Below are 23,944 nucleotides of genomic sequence, written 5' to 3'. Positions count from 1 at the left end.
TTTATATTGCATGGGATATTTTTCAGAGAAAATAATGCAGGATTGCACATGTGTAGATTTATGCTAATTTGGCATTTGTTTTTATTATTTAACTCCCATGTAAAGCCTTTGAAGTAAAATCTTGCTATATTTTGCATTGTATAATCGAGATTAATAGGCAAAATACATCTGGTGTGTTTTAGTGAAAGGGAAACTGTGATCAGCAGGTGGCAAAGGCTTCCCAAGACATCACGTTATGCCATCAGCGTGCTGCAGTTTCGACTTTGAGAATTAAAAAGTTGTAATCTTATATCTAGCAGAGCGTTTCTGCTAAATGTCAAGTTGACCAGCCATGTATATGTAAAAATCTACAAGAAAAAGTTTAACCTACCATAAAACTTTCCTCCCTCGACTTCCACTGATTCATCCGAAAAGAATACATGGATGAAATCCCTTCCCAAGACATTCCCCCTTCCATGAACAATAAATGTGGAGATGTCATGTAATATTGATGGGCTCAGCTGATGATCTCCTGACGACCTCAGTTTGGTCCCTCTCATGTTGTATAAAATATTCATGATTCTTGTCCCCTTCCTGCTCCCGCCCACTCAGCATCCCATAATGCATGTGTGATGTTCTGCTGGGCCTGCTCGCACAAAAACACACACCTGGCTGCAAGAGCAAAGAATGATGGGATATATAAGCATGATCTCCTGTGGTGAAGACCAGCTCTGAGTTTTCTCGGAGTTTTCCCTTTTATTTCAATTCCAAGTTTCAATTCTTACGTTTTTTTTTCCCCCCGTTGTACGTTATGCACCTGACATTCCCGACTCATGCACTTCTAGTAATCTCACAGCTATCATTAGTGACATTTAACCTGTCCTTTTCCACTCCTCCCTCTCTCTCTCTATCTGTTCACCTGCATCTGTTCTTTTGTCATTTTTATCAATGCGTCCTTCTTCTGTTCTTCTCCTCCCTCCCTTGCGTTCCTCCTTCCGTCGTTCTCATTAACACCCCAGCCCTGATAGATGTAGGGAGGTGGCCTACTGCTCCTGGAGAGACTCTCCTGGGTTGCCCGTGCAGCCCTGGCACCCCGTGTACCTCTCCTTAGACCCGGGCCTGTGCCATCTGCCTCTGTCTCTGCCACCGCTGGGCACTGGGAGTCAGTGTGCGTGAGGCAGCTCTCTTCTGCTGCAAGAAACCAGCACATGCTGTGGCTGCTGAAGCTTTTCAGCTAATAGGTAAACTAAAAGTTAACTTTTTTGTGACTGAAGTTTATTAAACAATATTAAGTTTAAATAGAAGAGAGAATTTTTGATTCATTTTAACCATAAATGCGGCATCATGTTTTACTGTAAGAGTGTCTTTGTGCAATTTATTACATACTGTATGCTTTAGTTTTTGCATTTGCTAATATATGTAAATACTCCCTCTTGCAAACATTTGGAGTCAGTTAAGTTTTTTTTTTTTTTTAAAGAAATTAATATTTTTATTCAGCAAAATGCTTTGTATTGTTATAAAAGATAAATGCTGCTCTTTTGAACTTTCTGTTCAACAGCGAATCTTGGAAAAAAGTTTCACGATTTCCACAAAAATATTAAGCAGCACAACACTGATAATAATAGGATTTTTTCTTAAACACCAAATCAGGATATTAGAATGATTTCTGAAGGATCATGTGACACTGAAGACTGCTACAAAATTCAGCTTTGCCATCACATGAATAAATTACATTCTAAAATATGTTTGGATAGAAAAAATAAATTTTATTTTACTGTATTTTAGGTCAAAATAATGCAGCCTTGGTGGGCTTAAGAAACTTATTTCAATTTTTTAAATATAAAATTTACTGCCCCCAAACCTTTTAAATGTAAAGCTAAAAATTCCTCAGATTTCCCAAACTGAACCATTGGTCGTGCTGGTCGGGATGCTCAAACAAACATGTCTTGACAGTGCCATTGAGACGTTTCAGGTAAAACAAGCTTCGGATGGCTTACTTAAAGATGTCTTTACATATTAAACTAGGATATGATAAAGTATTTTAGCATTTAGCAGTTATAAATGATTAAAAAACTGCTGTTGTGATACAAGAATATTTGTTTTTGTTCATAAATCATACAAAAAAATATGTGCCGTACTTTGAATATTTGTCTGGCATGGAAAATGTAATTAACAAACCATGTTTGTGCCAACTTGAGCAGGCAATATGCTGTTTACCTAAACCACTATCTGAACAGAGAAAACAAATATTTCTAGTTGAGAGAGGCGCTGAAAGTCCCACAGGGGCAGACTGGAGCTGTGTTCTCTCCAGCATGGTACCAGCGCAGCTACCTCTGCTTGAGAGCGTTGGCACATGTAGTCACCCAAGAAGGCAGGATACTTTTTTGTGTGGACGAGAGGAGAATGTGCATTACCAGCCAGTTACTGTCGCGCAGCCAAAACCAGAATAGGCAAATCGGACACATGCACGCAAGCACACGCTGTATGCGCACTTGTGTCCACCCCGTTCCCAGCTTTCCCTATACTTGCTGGCTGAGTCTAATTCAGTGTCATGTTCCGGGGAAGCCCAGATTGTGAACTAGCTCCTTCCCTGTGTGTTATTTATTGGGTGGGCAGTGAGTTGCTGTCTCCTTATTTACACCAGATTGCTTCTCCAGATGTTTTTTTGGGAAGAAATCCCCCACCCCTCCCAATGCCTCCCTCCCACCACCCTCCCACCTCTCTTTGTCCAGATGGAAATGATTTTTTTTGTAAGGATCTCTAATCCTTTTCTTTCCAGGGCTATTTTCCACCGCATTGTGATAGGAAACTTACGACAAGCCGAGGAGAAAAGCGCAAGGTTAAGGCAAAGTCTTGTCAACGGGAAACAGTCCTTTCCTCTGGTTGTTAAATAAAACCTACGTTCATCTTTTTTTGCTTGGTGTGTGACCCAGCGAAAGCTGTTCGGCCTGGTGTAGATGTATAATGAGCTTTTGTGCTCAATGGTTCTCCCTCACTTTCACATTAGTTCCTCTCAGCCAGTGTTGTGGAGAGCGCAGCACGGGGAAATGGACTGTGAGAACGCTAACCAGATGGCTTAGATCCCAAAAGCCCAGGGGAATGAGGCATAGTTCCGGACTAAGCTAAATCAGTATACCTAGACTTCAACAGCAGATAGTAAGGAAACTGTTTGAGAAAAATAATAAGGGATCGTAGAGATTTAAGAGAATGTATTTGGATTAATCAAATTAAATTCAAGTACACAGCAAAGTGCTGGAACTAGCACTTTTTGAGTAATGACCAAAATCAAAGCCCTTATGTCGGGTTTTTAAACTTTCTGATGCAACAGAGCCCCAAATATGATGATCTTCTTGTGAGGGACCCCTTCTTAAAATATAAAGCCATTTATAAAGACCCATTTATACTGTAAAAAAAGCTACATTTTATAAATGTGTAAAGTATTAACTGAAAAATGTTTACTTTCTATTAAGTTGACATTATCTTTTGTTGTACGTCATACACCAATTTTCTGTGAAATGGCAATAATGTAAAGTCAGTGTATATGAAGAAGCTTTATTACTATTTCTCTGAACTCTCCCACAGCACCCCCTTGTGGTCCCCCTTGAAAACCCCAGTTTCAGGTAAGGGTTTTGCTCAACTTATGATTCACTTAGGTTTGGAAAGTGAATGGAAATTTCTAAACAGAAAATTTGTATGAAATCAATAAAATTGTAGCCCAGTATAAGAAGTGAAATTAACCTGCCTCGTTTTCTGGGTACCCACTTTGAGTTTTCTTGTCTCCATGTGCCACCTTGATAAATACAGTAACAGCCTGCACATCTAAAATGAAAACGGTGGGTTTTGTTTGACTGAAACATCGATCAAGCTTTCAAAATCTTAGTCTTTTTAAATCTGTGAGATATTCTTTTTCTCTTTCTTCAAGGGTAGACAATTGGTGCTAAAACTTAACCAATTTTATACCACAGATAAAAGACCATTTACTTCCCCTGAAATCAAATAGGACATTTCTCTGGTGAGCAGTAAGAAGCATTGTTCTAAAACGATAAGGCACAGATTTGTCTGTAGATCTCCGGCAAGGTCCATGGGGGTGGAGGTAGAGGGATGGAGGGGGGGGAACGGCAGATTGATGAAGAGCTGAAGTGGGTCCCTGGGTGACACACGCTCCACTCCACAATATTAAAAACTCCCACACGTTTTTGGGGAGGCAAAATTGCCCTTGCTGGAACGCTGGTGTATTTTTTTTCCCAGTAATGAGCAGCATTTGTTTTATCTTGATAGATGGGACGTTGAGGAGAATTCATATCATCGCAAAACTCCGAAACTGCCTTCCATTTATGCCTGGATGCCCCATTGATCGCTGCTGAAGGACATCTTGACAATTACGCAAGGGACGCCTTCAGGAGAACGGTTCAAAGCCGACTGTGACACAATGGGGTTTTCTAACGTGTTTTTTGGGGGGCGACTGCAAAGAACAGTTTGGAACAAGAGTTTAGTTTTGCAACCTGTTACTTTTGCAACTGTTTCCTTGCTAGGTTATTATAGTTGACTAAACCATTAAATAAAACAGTTTTGTTTCTTAAAATAAAAATGAAATGTTATTTCATCTAGTTGCCAAGATAGCATAGATAGTTTAAAGGGATAGTTCACCCAAAAATGAAAATTTTATGTTTATCTGCTTACCCCCAGTACATCCAAGATGTAGGTGAATTTGTTTCTTCAGTCGAACGCAAATTATGATTTTTAACTGCAACCGCTGCCGTCTGTCAGTCAAATAATAGCAGTGGATGGGAACTTCTACTGTAACAGTAAATAAAACTTGCTTAGACAAATCCAAATTAAACCCTGCGGCTCGTGACGACACATTGGTGTCCTAAGACACGAAACGATCGGTTTGTGTGAGAAAACGAACAGTATTTATATCATTTTTTACCTCTAATACACCACTATGTCCAACTTCGTTCAGCATCCTGTTAGTGAGGTCAAAAAACCCGCTCTGCTGACGGAAGTGATGTCTCGCCCATATACTTCAATGAGCGCGAGACATCACTTCCGCTGTCAGAGCGCGATCAGACCTCACTAACCGGAAGCTGAACGGAGTTGGACATAGTGGTGTATTAGAGGTAAAAAATGATATAAATACTGTTCGGTTTCTTGTACAAACCGATCGTTTCATGTCTTAGGACATCAATGCGTCGTCATGAGCCGCAGGGTTTAATTAGGATTTGTCTATGGAAGTTTTTTCAACTCTTATTGTTCAAGTTCCCAATCACTCCTATTATTTGACTGACAGACGGCAGCGGTTGCAGTTAAAAATCATAATTTGCGTTCGACTGAAGAAAAAAAGTCACCTACATCTTGGATGCCCTGGGGGTAAGCAGATAAACATCAAATTTTCATTTTTGGGTGAACTATCCCTTTAACTTTATGTACTAAAATAACTCAAGCTAAAATAAAATGAAGAAAAACTATATTTATACATATAAATAACAAAAAAAATATTACTAGAATTTTAACGAAAATTAAAATGGAAAATATTAAAATAAAAAATAATCATAGCATCTCAATGATAATTAAATAACACTGTTTCCTCATTGGCATCTCACTCAGATATTTGGCTTCAAAATTAATATTCAGAATAGCATTGTTGTAGTTTTATAAAAATATGTCTTATGTCACTTTTGATTGTTTTCCAGACACAATCTGCTCCACATTTTTATCCTAAACGAGACCATTATCAGACAAACTTGGCCCAATGCGTCAAAGTGACCCTATTACAATGACAGCGAGGCTAGATCACTGCCTGACACTCTCGTGGCCTGCACTCGCTCCCGCCTTCTTCTCCACAGGATGTAAATGGCTGTTTAAATGAATTAATGTAAGGTTTCTTTCATACATGCCCCGGTAATATTGAAGCCATTACGGTCCTCTCTGGAGTTGGCATGGTCAGCGCTTAGTGCTTAATGTGTTCCACGTTGAGCTTATTAATCTAAACAGTGTAGCCCAGCTGCTCTGGATCGACTGTTCCCGAGCAGCGGCATCGGTGGCGGCAGCCTCACATCTGAACTGCTGCCATATGTGGCCGGGCCTGTGGAAAAGCTAACTGGCTTGTGTCATTTTCTACACTTAATTCTGACCACTCCTGGTGAGTAGGTTTTCACAGAGGCCTTCATTGAGACCACTTCCAACTGTAAAGCCACACTTGGATACGCCGTGCGTCCATGAGTTCTTGCCAATAAAAATAAACCACAGAGCCACTGATTTACATAGCTGTGACTCCCACTACCAACCACCTCAAACTACTTTGAGCTGTAGAGCTACGTCGAAACATTTAAAGTTACCATAAATATAATTGAGTCTTACATGGAGAAGATTAATTAGATGTGACTTGTTTATGGAGTGTATTATAATGTGTTGATTTCAACACAGCCTTGATATGTGGCAAACATCAGTGCTGCTTGTCTCTGACAAGAAGAATGTGTGAGTTGAGAAGATGATAGTATTTACAAGAATGAACTTAAATGATGGTTTGTCTGCTGTTGTGGGTTATCTGTACAGCTTAGAGCTTATTCTAATCAGTTACAAACACTGATACATTTGAATATTGGTTGAATCAAGCAGGGATGAGTTTGTGTTTGTTAATGAGATTGCAAAGTAGTTTTCTTCACAACCGAAACCTTTTATGTCTCTTCCTCTTTTTAATTAACAGGTGAGAGATGACTGGAAATTATGCTGAGAAGTGGGAACTGGGCCTGAAAATGACAAAAACTGGATTCGATCAGCACACCTGTAAAAGTAGGTAAAACTATATATATATGTAGCAACTCTTAATGTTTACAAAGCACTTTACAAAAGACAAATATGTACATAAAGTTTCACATATACAAATTGCAACTTAATATTTAATAATTTGAATTTATCTCACAATTACACCTTCTCAGAGTTGCTGCTTTATATGTTACAATGTCAATTGAAGTATGGAAGCCCATTTCATCCTAAAAAATAAACTTGGAATTTTGGCTTTATAGCTCATGATATGCATTTTGTGGAAGAACATTGATTTGGTTGTGAATATGACCCTTCACAATAGATAATGCTTTACAATGAACTCTGTAAGAGAGCTACATATGGCAATTTATCTGTTCAAAAAAATAACCTATCTCTGCATCGCTTTTACAACATTTAAAATCCTTCAGTTCTCGCCATCTCCGAAAAGCCAAGCTAATGTTGATTCTGGTTTTATTACGAGCTCTGTCGCATTCTCTTTTTGCATCCTCTGTTCTGGGTTTTTTAAAATGGTTGATTCCCTGAAGGTTGGTGATTTAGATGCTCCATGTCAACCTTTCTCGCTCGTTATGACAACTAACCTATGCCACTCCAACTCCAAACACACTTCAAAGTAGCCTGAGCAACTTTTCTCTGTTTACGGATAAAAAAATACCAAATAAAAATTAACATGCCTACACACAATTAGCCAATAACATTTATCGTGCCTACACACACAGAGACCCCCTTCCTTCAAAATCTAATTTAAACGGATACGTTTTCAACTCAGACCTAAAAACCTCTATTGATGGAGCCTGCCGAATATAGAGTGGAAGACTGTTCCACAGTTTAGGAGCAACTACTGTGAAAGCTCGATCACCCTTTGACTTATTAGAACCAGGACCATAACCACCATAGACATTGAGAGAGACAAGAAAAAATTTGAAATAGCCAAATGGCTAAATGTTCTAAGGATGACAAAAAGTTTTAAATGGTACATTTTTAGGCTGTAGGCCTGTACAATCAACCTCAAATCATGTTCTCCAACTATGTCAAAATGATTGAGATGGCCAATCAAATCAAAGAAGGTGAGCTTTCCTTAAATTCTTTAATTATTTAATTCCTTTAAATAAAAAGACCAATAACCCCAAAACAACCCCCCAGTGTTCAGGACATGGTTATGGCCTTGATTAGAACAAGGGAATGCCAACAACATTTGATCCGTCGATCTCAGCGTCCTAGCCGATGTGTAAAATCCTAAAAGGTTAGTGGAATAAATTGGAGACATGTTGTGAAGAGCTTTAAAAACCAATAATAAAACCATAAAATTTTATTCTCGCTCCTACACTGAACTGACAGCCAATGGAGAGAGGTTAACCCTGGACTAATGTGATCTCTTATTTAATGAAAATTTGGTAATTTAGAAATTGGCTGAAAATGATTCACCTCTGTAAAATAAAGGCCTGGTTTTTAAACCACTGCTTGTTTAAGACCAGTGGAACAACACCATTAACTAAATAACTATTCACAATAGATAAAATAATAGATAGAGAAAAAAAAAAAACCCTACTGAACCTAGTCCTTTGAACAGCAGAGTAAAATAATAGTAAAATACAAAACTAAGAAGAAACACAAATTAAATTGCATAAGGAAAGTGAACAAATATGCTTTGAGATAAGTGCTAATTAAATCAACTGCTCAATGAAAAGATCCACATCTTGGAAACAATGACTAAAGGCTGATTCACAACCTGCAGTTTGCAGTCGGATGATCTAAGTGAAGTATATTTCATAATCATATTGTGTATTTAGTGTCAACATGAAAAATTATATTAATTTCATAGATGGTTTTTGCCTATTGTCATGAAAATGTGCCTTTAATGCAACTAGAAATCATACATTAAGACCTGTTTGGACACAAACTGTTGCTACATTCCACATATTCACTTCAGTTTAGCCTGTCAGTCTGAGACAAAAGAGCCGAGAAGCATTAACAGAGTCTCTTTCCCTGTCACGGTAAGGTTACTAACAGGTCGATGTACTAGTGCAGAAAGGTAATGAAACAGGGTTCACCCCGGCGCTCTCACCTGGGAGGGTCCTTTTCGCTTGCTGTCTGCACAGATGAGAGCTTTAGGCTAAATCTCTGCTCCGGAGGGTGACACCCTTCAGCTTTTTGCCACCTTAATGGCAGGACTCAAGCCAGATAATGATGCTGACAGTCCAACTGTCAGTCTGCCTGCTTCTGCAGCAGCCCCTTAAGAGCTCAACGTGGGGCACTGGCCATGAATCCGTGAGACTGCTGCATTTTCAAAAGTCATTAATCTAAACAAAGACACCCCGGAGTCTTCCGCGGCTCCCTCTGCTCAGCCTCGTCCTCTGCTCAGGATGGAGGAGACGAAGAGTGAGTGCAAAAGAGGTAGCTCAAAGTTCTGCAGTGCTGTGACGGGCTGACATGGAGTCAGTGGGCCTCGCAGGTAAAAGGAAGTGGCCTTTTCAGCACCTTGGAGAGCTCTTGAAAGCACCGCAGCGAGGGCAGCTTTGATGAAGGCGATGAGTGATGCTAATGTTGGTATGTAAGCATTCAGAATTCAGAATTCAGTTGAATTTGGATTATCATTTGAGCAAACATGCAGAAGTGTAATTCAAATTTAAGTTATTAGTAGAATTTTCAGAAAGCACTAAAAAATGTAAAATTAAATATATTTTATGTCAAGTGAATTGAATTGTTAATAAAATAAATACATATAATTGTATTTTTAATCAAATAAATTTAATTGATAACACTTTATTTAAAGCCTTTATATACATTGATGAGCCAGAACATTATGACCACCTGCCTAATATGCTGTTGGTCCTCCATGTGCTGCCAAAACTGCATTGATACATGGACTCTACAAGGCCCCTGAGGTCCTGCAGGTTGCAAGGTGGAGCCGCCGTGGCTCGAACTTGATGGTCCAGCACATCCCACAGATGTTTAGTTGGATTGAGATCTGGTGAATTTGGACCTTGAACCCTTCATCATATTTCTCAAACCATTCCTGAACAATGTGTGCAGTGGAGGTGTTATAAGTCAATGTTCCCACTCTCATCTTATTAGTGAGTCCCCCTCTGTCAGTGTGTCATATCTTTTTCTACATCGCTGTTTCAACAAGCCCGCAGACTGACACACATGCTGCTTACCACATCCAACCAGCTCCTCCAAAGACCCCTAAATCTGCAAATATGTTGAAGATGAGAGGATGAGTAAGGTGTAGCCCTTAGAATAAAGCCAAATGTGCTTAGAAGAAGATCATGGTTACAAAACAGCAACCCCACAGTTGCCAAATGCTAATGCAGATGTTTGGACGCTTGTTTGCTCAGAGTTTAGCTGGCCAAAAACTAGCCATGATTTAATTTCTGCTCAGTTGATCATCAAGACAGGGAGCACAATTACTGCAGAGGATGCATCAGTAAAACATGATGTTGCATACAGTGCAGTCACATTTAGAGCAAAGGTTATTGGGAGACATGGTTTTTAACACAGCATGGTACAGTGTAGACATATGATTTTTTTTCTACATCATGATTGTTTTTTTACTGAATGTTTGATAGGTTAATTAGATGTTGCTGTCTGCTGAACAGTTTATTTATAGAAAATATTTACAATACCATATGACAAAGAGGTACTACAATAACATTTCTCAGTTTTTTCTCATTTTGAATTTTTACATTAAATTATTTGGAGGCATTTAACATGATATAATTGCATTTATGCATAAATAACATAATTATAATTTGTTTTTCCAGACAAAAATGAACACAGGATTGTTTTATGGAAAGGGCAAGAAGAAATGACAACACTAAGAAGGTTCGTTCTGAATTTTTTTTTTAATGCTTCGGAGCAATATTAAAGAACCTATAATAGTGTTTCACATATACACTGATGAGCCAAAACATTATGACCAGTCACAGGTGAATAGCGATTATCGTTGATCATCCCCTAACATATTAAGGTCTGGGTAGATTAGATAATAAGCAAACAATCAGTTCTTGTAATCAATGTGTTGGATGCAGGAGAAATGGGCAGGAATAAAGATCTGAGCAACGATGGGCCAAATTGTTATGGCAAGGTGACTGGGTCAGAATATCTGAAATGGCAAGGCTTGTGTGTTGCTTCCACCAACAGTGGTCCAAGGAGAGACAAACCACAAACCGGCGACAGGGTGTTGGGTGCCCAAGGCTCATTAATGCACCAGGGCAATGAAGGCTATCCTGTCTGGTCAAAGCCATAGGAAAAAAATAAAGTACAACGCACCTCCACTCTCTTCCATTGTAGAAAAGTGAAGCCACCAATGTCCCAATATGGCATTGACATCTTGTGCTGATCTGGGACCTGAGTCTACGCAGTAGTGAGCATGAAGTGGAGTTGGGTGCTATCAAAGCCCCGCCCACACTGCCACAGAAACGTAGAACAACTCATTATATTGGTGTGATTAAAGTTAAAGCTCCCATCTTCTCCTGAAAATCCTGAAAAAAGTCCATTGATGCCTCATTGACTACTTCGCTCAGAGAAGTTGTCAATCACAGCTGTCAATCATGCCCCCCCCCCCCCCCCGTTTTTATAGCATCAAATAACTAACTAAAACCAAACTTATTTAAAAAAACCGAACACTTGAACTTGCATCAGTGTGATTAAAAACTACATAAAATTACAGAAACCATCTTTAGAAAAAAATATTTGAAGTGTAATTTAATTGTTTAGTTTGTCTCACATCCCATTAAATTACATGGAGAGGGCAGGGTTTATGACCTATACTGGGACCAACCACCTGGGGGCGATGGAGATGCTTTGGCTTTACTTTTCAAGACATGTGCGGCACGCTTGGTCAGAGCCAACAGAAGGTCCACTGTGGCACAAATCACACAAAATTTAATGCTGTTAAGGTAGGAATGTGTCACAACATAGACTGGGTAAACCCAACCTGATCTGCCGGTGATTTGATTTCGCCCGGCAACTCAGTCTGGAAACCCGTACATTCATTTCTACTGCTTCTGTTACACTTTTGAACCAATCACAGACTGGCTTATCCACCTTGCTGGCTATTGGCGGGTATAACACGATGACGATAGAGAAGCGACGGCAAGCACGACCGTCAATCCAATTCCTTTTAACCTCTCGACGATGCTGAATGACTTCTTTAGTTTAGCAAACAAATCGCTCGAGTGGGTATAAATACCACTCACTTTCATGTTTTTTTGCACAACCTGCAAAAAACACTCGATGCCATTGCTGCTTCTGCAAACCGCTGATCAATGCTACAAACCAATAGAGGGTATGCACGTGACGTCACCGTCGACCGCTACAACTGCGGTCACGCCCGCTAAAGCCAAGCACACACTTAACGATTGTAAGGCCGATTATGAATGTAAATTGATACTTATGATGTCCAGTCGGGGCCAGTTGCGTTCAGTCTGCGATTACAGTCGGTTTTCAAATTCCATGTGTAAGTATTTAAATCGGCTTCAGTCGCAGGAAACAATCGCTGTATGTTGAGCACAGTCTTAGAATGTTTTAGCTAGTCGTTAAATGTGTGACCGGCTTAAGTGCCAAAAAGACTGAGTGGCAGCATTGGTTTTCAGCATGAATGCCGCGAAAAACACACAAAACTCATCCAAAATGGAAAAGAGATTTGTGATTGACTGTACAAATAGCTTTGACACAAAACCTGAGGTATATATTTAAAGACTGCCGAAAAAGAAGCAAATGGATCGCTGAAATTCACAGAAACAACTGGACTCCAGCAGAGAACTATATATTTTAGGGCTGGACGATATGACGATATATATATAACATTGATATAAGTGATTACTCGGATTTAAACCTACCTATATTGTAGTTATATAAAATATTCACAGGCAGATTTGCTTTATGTATTTCCCCGGCGTCAAATCAGGCACATATAAATGTCAGGAAACACGACTCCAGGCTGCATGTCATTATCCATGGATTAGGTTTATTTGACAAGCTGTAAGAAACACTTTCGAGTCCAACCTTTAGTGTAATTCGTTAGTTTTACTCATTTTTGTACACGTTTTCGCAGTTTCCCCTATTAAATCCAGTCACGCAGCAGGTTCTTTTGCCACTCAGTCCAGCTTAGGGAGCGCGTTCCGAATGGAAAGTGACGTCGATGCATGCCTTCTATACAAACTAAACCTGTCTGGAGTTTTCGCGTCGCTCTGCAAAGTACGTCACCCAGATCGTTGATCTGATTGGTTGAAGGACCAAATCCAATTGCATGAATAATGCTCATTGATCACGCCTCCTGTGCAGTAGAGAATACATAGCAGACTCCCCAGACCAATGTTCAATTTTAAATTGAGCTTGGTCTGGTGATAGCCAGACAAGTCACAACACACAGTTCATCGCACTCTTCTGAGTATGGGGCTGCATAGTCGCAGACCAATCAGAGCGCCTATGATGACCCCTGTTCACTGTTGAAAGTGCCTACAATGGACACACGAAAGTCGGAACTGAGCCTTTGAGCAGTGGAAGAAGGTCGCCTGAGTACCATTTTCTTGTAAATCACGTAGATCGGATGCACTGTGGGATGACGAAAAGCCGATGGAGGGAGTGTGATGCTCTGGGAAATGTTCTGCTGAGCAACCCTGGGTCCAGCTATTCATGTGGATGTACATTTAACACGTGTCATCTACTTAAACATTGTTGCAGACCAGGTACACCCTTTCATGACACTGGTATTTCCTGATGGCCGTGGTGTCTTTCAGCAGGATAATGCAGGGTGAATCTATCCTGCTGAAAGACACCACGGCCATCAGGAAATACCAGTGTCATGAAAGGGTGTACCTGGTCTGCAACAATGTTTAAGTAGATGACACGTGTTAAATCCAATTCCATATGCACACATTGTTCAGTAATAGTTGGAGAACATGATGAAGAGTTCAAGGTGTTGATCTAATATTAATTCCACCATACTTGGATGCAATCATATTTGAAGAGAACATATTATCAGTGTCAGTTTTATTCACACCGTCCACACCTTAGCAGCAGGATCAGGAAGCTATAGTGGGGTGTGAAATATGTGCCTAATTTAAAAGTGATTTCTCCCTTATTTCTCTTTCAGCTGTGGTCTTCTGACTGCTGTGTTCTTTTACTACTTCACTACTTTAGTGGAGAAAAAGAATTGGAGAAACACTATGCACATCCAGCTAGGTTCTGATGCATCATGGGTAGGGCCATAATCAGGCGCTGCATTTGTTGAAACATAATTTCCACGTAAAACAAGGATGCAATATATAACGTGGGCTTCCCACAATGCTTTGAGATCCCTGGGGCCACGTAAAGAATCACCACTCACAAGATTCATCGTAGTGGAATCATAAATAACTCTAAAACGCCAGGGTTGGATTTGTATGTTTGCCTGTGCTCAAGTCTGACATCATCTGGAAGGCATTCCAAGCAAACCTGTCCTGTGCCTTTGTCTGAATCCTGCCGGATGAAGCCGTTTTTGGCACTTGCCTTTGCGTTGCGTGCTGGCTTCTCTTAAGAGAGAAGAAGAACATCAACTTTCTTTCAGTAGTAGTGGAGGATGAGAAAAAGATGAGCCCTTGTAGTGTTTTCCATCTCTTTCTCCTGCAGTCGGCTCGGTCATTAGCAGGCAAAGGCAGCTTTCAACAGTCTTCTCACTCTAGATTAATCTCTGCTGCTTCAGCTGTCAGTGACATGTCAAATCCCTGTGTAAGGAAGAGGAATTTGCCCTCTGCAATGCATTTGCAGAAATTAAAATAGGTACAGGAAGTGAGCAGCATTATGGTCTCTTGAGACTAGACTGTAACTGAGATATAAGGGTTGTGCGCTGCCAGGCAAAAAAAGAAAAAAAAAAAAAAAAAGAACAAAACTTATTCTTTTCCTCTTGATGAATGGTTAGGGGGAGTTTTTGTTGCCTTTTGAGTATACAAATTCTGTGTGGCAATACTTTCTGTAACTACAACTGTTGGCAGAACAACTGTTGGCAAAGGGTTGTCTATGATTTTTTTTTTTTTTTTTCTGGGTTTTTGGCTCACATTTTATCTTCCAGTTCAATGCAATTCTTATTACATTTTTATTTATTTTCCATAGACATAATATTTTGGATTCTGTTTTATTGAATTCCAATAAATAAATATTAATAGGTACATTATACAGTCAAACCAAAAATTATTCAGACACTAGATATAATTTACTAGTGGGTGCAGGACACTATAGTTCATTTATGTAAGTGAGGATAGCAAAATAAAGTAAACTGTGGCATATTATACCCAAAAATTCTTCATACAGTGGACTACCAGTAAAACTGATAAAACATTTGGGACCAAAAATTATTCAGACACTTTGACCTGACCATGTTTTGCTTAAATGTTATCTGACATAATTAAGATTAATTTTTTTCTGACACAACTCTGTAACTCTGAGATCTTGTCATATTTTATTACCATTTTTTTAAACTATAGTGAATAAACTGTATTAATGAAAATGTTCAAGGTGTCTGAATAAATTTTGGTATATCATATTATTATCGGGTGAATTTAATTCCAAGTAAAAAAAAAACCCTGCTTTTTTTTTTTTTTTTTTTTTGAGATTTGATTCTTTAAACATTGTTGTATGTGAAAATTTAAATTGCATACATACCACAATGTAATTATAATCAGAAAAAAATAATACTGTAGATTTTCTGCAGTAGATTCCGTAAGTTTATTAATTTTACTCTCCTACTTTTTTAGCATTTTGTGTCATGTTAAAAAATAGTTTAGTTTTTTCAATTTGCCTCTCGAGACCCTGTCTATGCAAGAGCACGTCCTGTGTAAATGCACCCTAACTGATTTTTTAAAGCATTATTTTGCTTTGTCCATTTTAACAGATAGTAAAATACCACATTTTTCTGATTTCTTCATGCATGTGGTTTAAAGTCCCACCTTTAGAGTGACCACTTCCTGTTCCGCTTCATCTCGGAAGGCAATATGGAGGTATTTAGTCGTCCAAGACGAGGGCTGTATGTTTTCCTACGGTTGCTTCACCCGATTCCCCTCCACTGAGCACCAGATGTAACCAAAGCAGAGGACAAAACAAGTGCATTATTTTTTCAGAGGCATGTCTAGGAAGAGACATTGATGCGCGCTGACAGGGCCTGCTAATTGGAGTAAATTAATTTACCTCGGGCGCCATGTTCTCACAAAGTGCCGCGCTCCATGTGAATAAGTGATGATCGGCAGGGCTCGTATAAGCCCCGAGTTTTTAAATCATTTAGCAGCGCATTCTGCTAATTAGCACAGAGAAAGCCGGCTTTCAGCTACAATTAAGACGGGCCTCTGTCAGTCAGGGGACCGCAGCCGGGAAGAAGCACTGATTTATTCATCCTGCAAGCAGATGCTGAGTGCATTGGGGGTTTGGATGGAGGGACTTGGAGATGAAGCAAGCAAGGGGATCTAAGAGATGAAGGCAGTGAGGGAGAGGAGTGCAGTATGTGTGTGGGTTGCAGTCTGGTAGTGGGTTGTTATTAGTGTGCTGGTGCAGAAATTTTATTTTATTTTTTTCCCCCTCAAGAAGAGGCCCAAACAAAGCAATAAGGCAAGCTGGTGCAGTACAGTAAGTCAGCCTGTGAGGTTGTGTGTCTAACTTGTGATTGGTCAACTATGCTCAGTTGACTCTCCTGTACTATAGCAATGGCATTCCTATGATGCAGCACCGTTTGTAAATGTAAATTAAACAATTAGGCCTGTATTATAATTTAAAGAAGTATTTTTTATAAAAGGGTAAACCAGGCTATTCTGGTTAAGTTACCTTAAACTTTAAGGCCATATTGTTAATCGGAAAAAAAAAATCTTGATATGTCTCAGTGTAATTGTTGAACCGCTAAGGCTGTGATTTTAAATAAATATACATGTTTCAGAGTGAAGCGCAGCACTATGTTCTTTTACATGTAACAAGCTCATGATCTGGTGTTTTCGGTGTGTCAGTGTGGCTCGGTTAGCAGTAATTGCTGCTCCACACAAACTCAAATCTGCATGTGCTGTGAGTTTGGGTCACTTAAAGTGTGCTTTTTTTGAATGCAACATGTGCCAAGCATCTTCCCATTCTTGTATTAGAAGCGCTCATAAACTGGCTGTTATCAACAAAAGAGAAGCTTTATAGAGAAGAATTTTTGCCAAAATAAAAGCTTGATGGTTTACCGTTAAGACATTAAGACGGCCATAAATATTACTATTTTACTTTTACAGTTGTAATGATAGCAATAATGATAGTCATATTAATCACAAAATGTAGGCCAAATTGTGCATCCCCAGAAACAAGCACAGAAAACAAGCACTTTTTTAAAGCTGCAGTCAATCAAGTACATAACCAGCCAGTGTTCATCCTATCTCCTTACCTTAGCCTGATTCACAACAGTAAGCTTGTAATAATTCAGGTGGTACTGGTAGGTTTCCACTGGAAATTTGAGCATGCCGGCGTTCATCTCTGCGTCATAATGTCACGTCTGTTTACATACAGGAGTTCCGGCTAGCAGGCTATATCGTGCGTGGGTGGATACGGCAGGTGGTGGATCGTTTGAAGCATCTTCATCTACAGCAGCTGGAATAATTAAACTTAATTTGATGGCGGTTTGTAATCCAGCAAGTTTAAAACAACAATCATCGTTGACAACTGGTGCGTTGATAGACAACTCACACATACATTAGATTCATCCACGCTGAGGAGCCGTGCCGATCAGTGCCGTAGCGGACGGGCACACAGGGCATGCACTATACGCGGGTTGCATCAACAGATGATGATCTTGTATCGACGATAGCCAGAGATATTGTCAAAAGCATCAAATATTGGCAATATTAAGAGGATTTGGCATTTCCAATTAATGTAGGCCTGTTACATTCTTCTAGCTATTATTATTACTATTAGGTTAGGCTACTTTTATTTTTAAATTTACATTATAATAAATTTGCCCTATAATAATTTCATAGTGCATCACCGCATAGGCCTAACTGACGTTCTGTGAGGATAATAAAGGCTAATAATAAGGCTATTAGCTCATCTTTGAAAATGTTTTACTTTTTTTTTTTTTAGGTCTATTATACATTGAATTATAGGCCTTTAATTAAAATTATTAACAGTCTATAATATTTCCTAACACTGACTGCAGTCATCAATGAAAATTAAGAGTTACTTCAAGCCCCCCGACATTAAAAAAACAAGCTGATACAAGCAAGATACTATTATTCTCATTTGTTTCACTATATATACGGGAATACATTTAAGACGGTTATATACCGTTATCAGCATATTATGTTGAAATTCGTCTCTGAGAGAATATATGCTCTGTTAATGCAGCGTCAGGCAGCTCCGTCACTTTTTACTTTCACTTTGAATAGCCTACTGACCGAGGTTAAGCTTTTACCGGCATAACTCTTGCGCAAAGTTTGCACGTTGCTTCTTGTGTGATATCCATTGGCTCCCCTTGTTGGTTTAAAACGGAAATATTTACAATATTGTGACGTATCTCATCCCCCCCCTCTCCCCCATTGGATTTTCGGCTCGCGGGGGGGCCCCCGCGGATTTGCACTACGCCACTGGTGCCGATGCACAACCCACGTAAAGATGATAATTCCGCTGATGACTGCAATTTCAGGGTTCAAACAGAGATGGCGACAAACAGGTAAAACTTACGGACTGCAGCTTTAAAATCGCACTTTAAATCGCAATCACATATTTTATCAGAAAAATCCAAATTAGTTTTTTTCCATAATTGACCACATCTATTGCTAATAGTTGCTCACCTTTGTGTTGTGTTTGCACCAAAATGATGTAACTTCCTGTCAGATGATATTAAGGAAGTGACTTTTTTAGTTAGAGGGGTTTAACAAATGAATCACAGGATGATAAGTGACTTTGATGACAGGAAAGCCTTGAAATGAAATAAAACAAAATGTTTTTTTTTCATGTTAGAATGTTCACTCAAACAAAAATGTATTACAATTTTAAATTTACTTTTAATTGTGATAAAAGAAAGCTAAGTAATATGAGTTTAGTATTTTTTCCAATTTCTAAAGCCATATATAATGGGGGCATGAGAATGTACAGTGTAACAGGAATGACCCGTAAAGTGTGTCACGGATCCAAGTGTAGGGACCCAACTTTAGTAGCCCTAAAACATAGACACATAACATTAACTCACCTCTTTTGAAAGGAGGAAATGCTCTATAGCTTAAAGGAAATATATCTCTGGACTTCGAGCCAAATGTCTATTATTTTCAGCGATCACTCAGCAGTCTACACAGCACATTTCGAGTTTGTCTTGGCTCTGTAAAATCACTGGAACAGTCTGGCAGACCTTTTTAAACAAATTTACAAGGTGCTTGACACGTAATGAGAAAATGCTTTTCATTCTCGCGTCCAAATATTTGACGGCAACACGGCGGAAGGTCTGGCTTTGACGCCGACTAGCATTTTGACTCTGAGGAACGACGCCAACGGATCCATGTAACTACATTTTATCAAGCTGTTGAGATATTCGGTCTTAAGATGCGCTCACTTTTTCTTTCAGGTGCTTGACGTATCTGTGTGTTTGGCTGTGCCCTCTGCTTTACAAGCTCCCTCCTGACCTTCGCTCTGTTTCGCATCTTGCAACACGTCCCGTCGGGCTAATCTCCAACAGATACAAGCCATACATTTTAGATCAGAGGATTAAGCCCATGGTAAAACACAATGAATCAGTAAAAAGCTACAGTTCCTTCTGCTTGGCCTTGCATATGCGATCTGACGGATGACTCCTCGGGTTCATCCGTAACCCCGACAGCTTCAGTCTATAAACAAAACCTCATTTCAATTCCGACATCGAGATGTGACACTCGTGCGGCGAACGCTCACCCGAAGATCCTCCAGCCCTACCGATTTATTCAAGGTCAGGCCCGTGCGTTCGTTTGTCTTATCGCATAATGACTCGCAGGCTTCTGCAACTTGGAAATTTGTGTCTGGCTGTGAATAATAAATGTTATTCAGATGAAGCTGCTATAATTCTAGGACCCTGAAATTGTTTGCATGGGGCTGATTTTTTTTCCCTTGGCTAAACTTTGTTGACCAATATTTATTTATCAGGTATTCCTGATATGCTTTTTTTTCTTGGTTATAATTACTTGATTTGGCTTACTCTTGCTCTCTCTCACCAGTGCTAAAAGTCTTTCACTTTGATCTGAAAGTCTTTGCAGGCTCATTGACTGTAATGAGATCTGGAGAATCCATAAAGACGGCTGGGATTTGACTGGGAGCCGAAAATGCGGAGCTGGGAATCAGCCGCATTTCACGGACGGAGCAAACAAAAAAAAAGGCAGATCTCAGATGACTTGGCAGCGCTTTGCATTACCCTCCTCTACGCCAGATCCGAACATTAATTTCCCCACAGTCTGGAATTCCTGTGTGGAGTGGGGGGGAATTCACAGGAGAAGCAGGATTGGCATGGAGGCTTCTGGATGTTTCTGTTTGCGGCCCAAAAGGGGCGTCGTGTGATGAGAGCCAGGGTTTCTATAATCTCAAGCGTTGACAAGTGTCCAGTCCATCAATCAGGGGCTCCAGGGTTTCATTCCTTTGCTTTATCCAGGCCAACTTTCACACGGTCACCGCTGATGTCTGATAAAGCGATTTTATTAGGTCAAGGAGAGATCGAGAGAGGGCTGCCCTACCGCTAACCAAAAGATTTCTCTGAACGCCGCCCAGACGGCCTTGCCAGTTTCACTCTAACATCTCTGGGATGTTTTTCTCCGTCAGATAAACATCAGGGCAGATTTTCCTTCTTAATCTGTCAAAAGGGTTCAAAGAGGATCTAAAAATATCCTGTCAGTGTTTGCCCATGATGTCCAACTAAATTAGGGGAGGAGCAGGGCTAAACAAAATTTGCATCAGACAACTTAAATGAGTCCAGGAGTTTTTATTAGATTATACGTCCATAATTGTGTTAGGTTTTAAAATGATAGAGAATAACTCTGACAACTCTGATAATAGAGAATAACTCTGTTGCAGAATAACTGGATACAATAAGGTGTTGAAATATAAATATAGCCATTTTCACTGATAATCAGCTGTTTTTGTATGTTGGCTAGGCATGTTAATAAGTAAATTATGTTTTTTTTCTTCAAACTTTTATTTTTTTATTTTTTACAATTAAAACTGCTTTGGGAACTTTTCATTTGTCATTTATTTTGTTGTATTGTATTATTAATGTTTAAAATGTAATTTCCAATCTGTCATTTCTACTACAGAATGATTTTTACATCATTCTAAATGTGATGGACATTACATTGTAGTGATAATGTTCATGATATTTCAGGGGAAAAAAAGTGTTAAATCACAGATTTCTTCTGTGATACCGTATGTAAACAATCATACATTTTAAGCGGAAAAATTAAATAAAATTATCAGAATGTATATTATACTTATATATTTATATATTAATCAAAAGCTTTGAAACTTTCAAAAAATGTTTCAACAACATATTTTATTTTTTAAAAGTATCAGTGAGTGAGAACTGCATATGCAAATGGAAATTAGCTTTTGTGTTTGTCAATTTGCAAAAACATTTAAACTTTTAGATGATCTATGACTGTTGTTTGTATGGGGAGACATGAGGATGAAGATTCACATGTTGATATAGAGATGATTGCATTCCGTACACCAGTTTAACACACACCTGCGTGTAAATCTGAGTAACCACCTGCTGTTAATAAACACATACTGTTCAAGTGAGGCTTAGAGTTTAACCTAGAACACATTTCATAAGTACATGATTTCAAACACACACACACACACCCTCACACAGCTCCATATTTCATGCCAGTCTATCCTATTTATTATTAATGAGCATGTAAATAATCTTTTGCCGACCTGAGGTCTCAGGCTCAATTATTTTGATTGTGTTTTTTCCTCTAGTGTCCCAGCTGAGCTGTGTGGCCTGGCCTGAGAGAATCCGAGCCCTATCAGCATAACGTATGATTTCATGCTCTCTGCCCTTCTGCTATAACCTGCTGGAGTCTTGCTGACCTTGAAACTTGAATTTCTTTTCCTCTGTTCCTCTTCACCACTTCCTTTGGCTGTTACGTGCAGACTTGATAATCCAAACAAAGATGCTTGACGCAGAAGAACAACAAACTCACATTAAATTATCACCAGGAACAATACAGATAAAAACCAGTGTAAATCTTCAACACTTTGTGTTCGAAATCGCCCCCAATTCCATCATTCACTATTCTCTACATTATTCCACTAATATCATCCACTTGAAGGAGTGAAACCCTCTTTTGGCATTAAAAACTACTGTCGGGATTTACTAAAGACACGCAGTGTAAAATTAGTGCTGAAAAGGTGTGGACTGAGTTGTTTTTGCGGCTGACCTTAATGCTTATATGCATTTGTAGGAGTTTCCCTTTCAGACGTAAAATTTATGGGAGGAGAGTATTTAAATGAATCACGCAACACAATTTACTAATGTTTGTGCTAGTAAATTTAATGGTATTTGCGGCATTATTTAACACCCCAAAAAAGCATGTTTTAACCCATTTTGTGACATTGCTGCAATTGTTGCTGCTAGGAGGAGACACCGCAGAGAACAGAGAGTGCATGGTAGAAGGGAGAAAATATTTTCCACTCGTATTAATTTCTTTGGAATGCCAGAGGAAGAGAGGTTTGACAAATATGTGTACGTGTGTCGACCTGCACCTGATGAGCATCAGCTCTGCTTATTTGCGACCCAACGCTAATTTGCACTGCTCTTGGTAGATTGCGTTGGTCATTATGTAAATTATTTGACTGCGTCTGTGCTTTAATTTGCACGTCAGCAGTAGGTCACGCGCAAAACTTGCTACTCCCATCGGCGCATTTGTGGAATTGGGCTCTCATGCTAATTTGCCCTGTTTAGTAAATCTGGCCCATAGTTTACTGAATATTCTTTATTATATACAGAAATGGTCCATGCTGAACATATTTAGACAGTTTATGAACCCTGTTTTGTTTTCAGACAGTTTAATATAACTTTGAAAAAGTCCAGAACAAATGTTACTGCTGCTCATCAACGGCAGCTGTCACAGTTTCTAGGCAACAATAACAATCCTCCGTAGGCTAGACTGTCCCATTTAACAACGATTGTTCCGACCTTCATGGCCTTCGAAGGTGTAGCCTTTGAAGTGTGCGTCCTTTGAAGGATGCAGCCTCTGAATTGGGACGCAGCTAATGAATAACTATGACAACCAAACAAACAGGAACTAAAGAGGAAAAGGGAAACTAGGCAAAACAGAACAGAAAGAACTTCAAACTACGAGTCCCCACACAGAGAGACCAAAACCGTGACATTGGCTCCCTTTGTTGTCATCTTACACTCACTTTCTCAGTTGTGATGTCCATTTCACAAATGGATTGTTTATTTATTTTATTTATTTTTTTGGTGAAGTTCTTTAAATGATTCATTTGAAATGATTCACAAAGCATTTTACAAAGCTTTGTTGGAGAATTTGTGATTTTATCTAGTACGTTAGAAAACATAGTGATGAAATTCAACTGAATATTATGGCAGCTATGTTGGTGTTGTTCCAAACAGTGCTAAAAAATAATAATAAAGCAAAATAACTACTTCAGAAGACCCTTTGAAATTAAAGTTTTTGCAGAGTTCAAATCTGCAAATAGAGAGTATTTATGCTTTCTGTTTCTTAATTCTTTTAATGGCGAAATACATTTTGACTCCATTGCTTGCATACAAAGTACTCTATATAATTGCTATATTGGTCTCTTACGCTCACCAATGTAGCGATATTAGCTCAAAGGGGAAATATTAATAATTATTCATAACTTATTATGATTATTAATTATGATTAATGCATATTTGAATCGGTTAATCAGTTAACTTGATGTAGCTACATTAAAATGACAATCAGTTTCATTCTGTGAACACTCAGTATTGATTATTAATTAATTCTAAGAGAAGGGTATTTTTCATGGCCATAGAAAAATAATTCTTTCTTAGCATTTACAGCACTTAGAGCTGGTAGCAAAAGCTCAGTTATTTAACCCTTAATTGCATACCTCGGGTCTTTATTGACCCGGGACGTCATTCAATACCCTCCTCTTCATTAATTTTTTAAAGATAGACATCAACCTTCTTAGTATTCCTCAATCAATTCATTACAAACAACATAACAAG

The 23,944-nt window shown here is 39.0% G+C and overlaps 1 long non-coding RNA gene across 1 annotated transcript; it reads left to right on the top strand.

The window, feature by feature from the left end:
* Positions 1-1,084: 1,084 nt before the first annotated feature.
* Positions 1,085-22,122, top strand: LOC125259014. Its single transcript, XR_007182713.1, has 4 exons — positions 1,085-1,220; positions 3,562-3,599; positions 6,686-6,771; positions 19,962-22,122. It is a non-coding gene; the product is annotated as an uncharacterized LOC125259014 (long non-coding RNA).
* The last annotated feature ends 1,822 nt before the right edge of the window (positions 22,123-23,944 follow it).

Source organism: Megalobrama amblycephala, linkage group LG23, assembly GCF_018812025.1.
Source record: "Megalobrama amblycephala isolate DHTTF-2021 linkage group LG23, ASM1881202v1, whole genome shotgun sequence".
In the NCBI taxonomy this organism is placed as follows: Eukaryota; Metazoa; Chordata; class Actinopteri; order Cypriniformes; family Xenocyprididae; genus Megalobrama; species Megalobrama amblycephala.
Note: the sequence above shows the minus strand (reverse complement) of the source record. Positions and strands in the feature narration are given on the sequence as shown.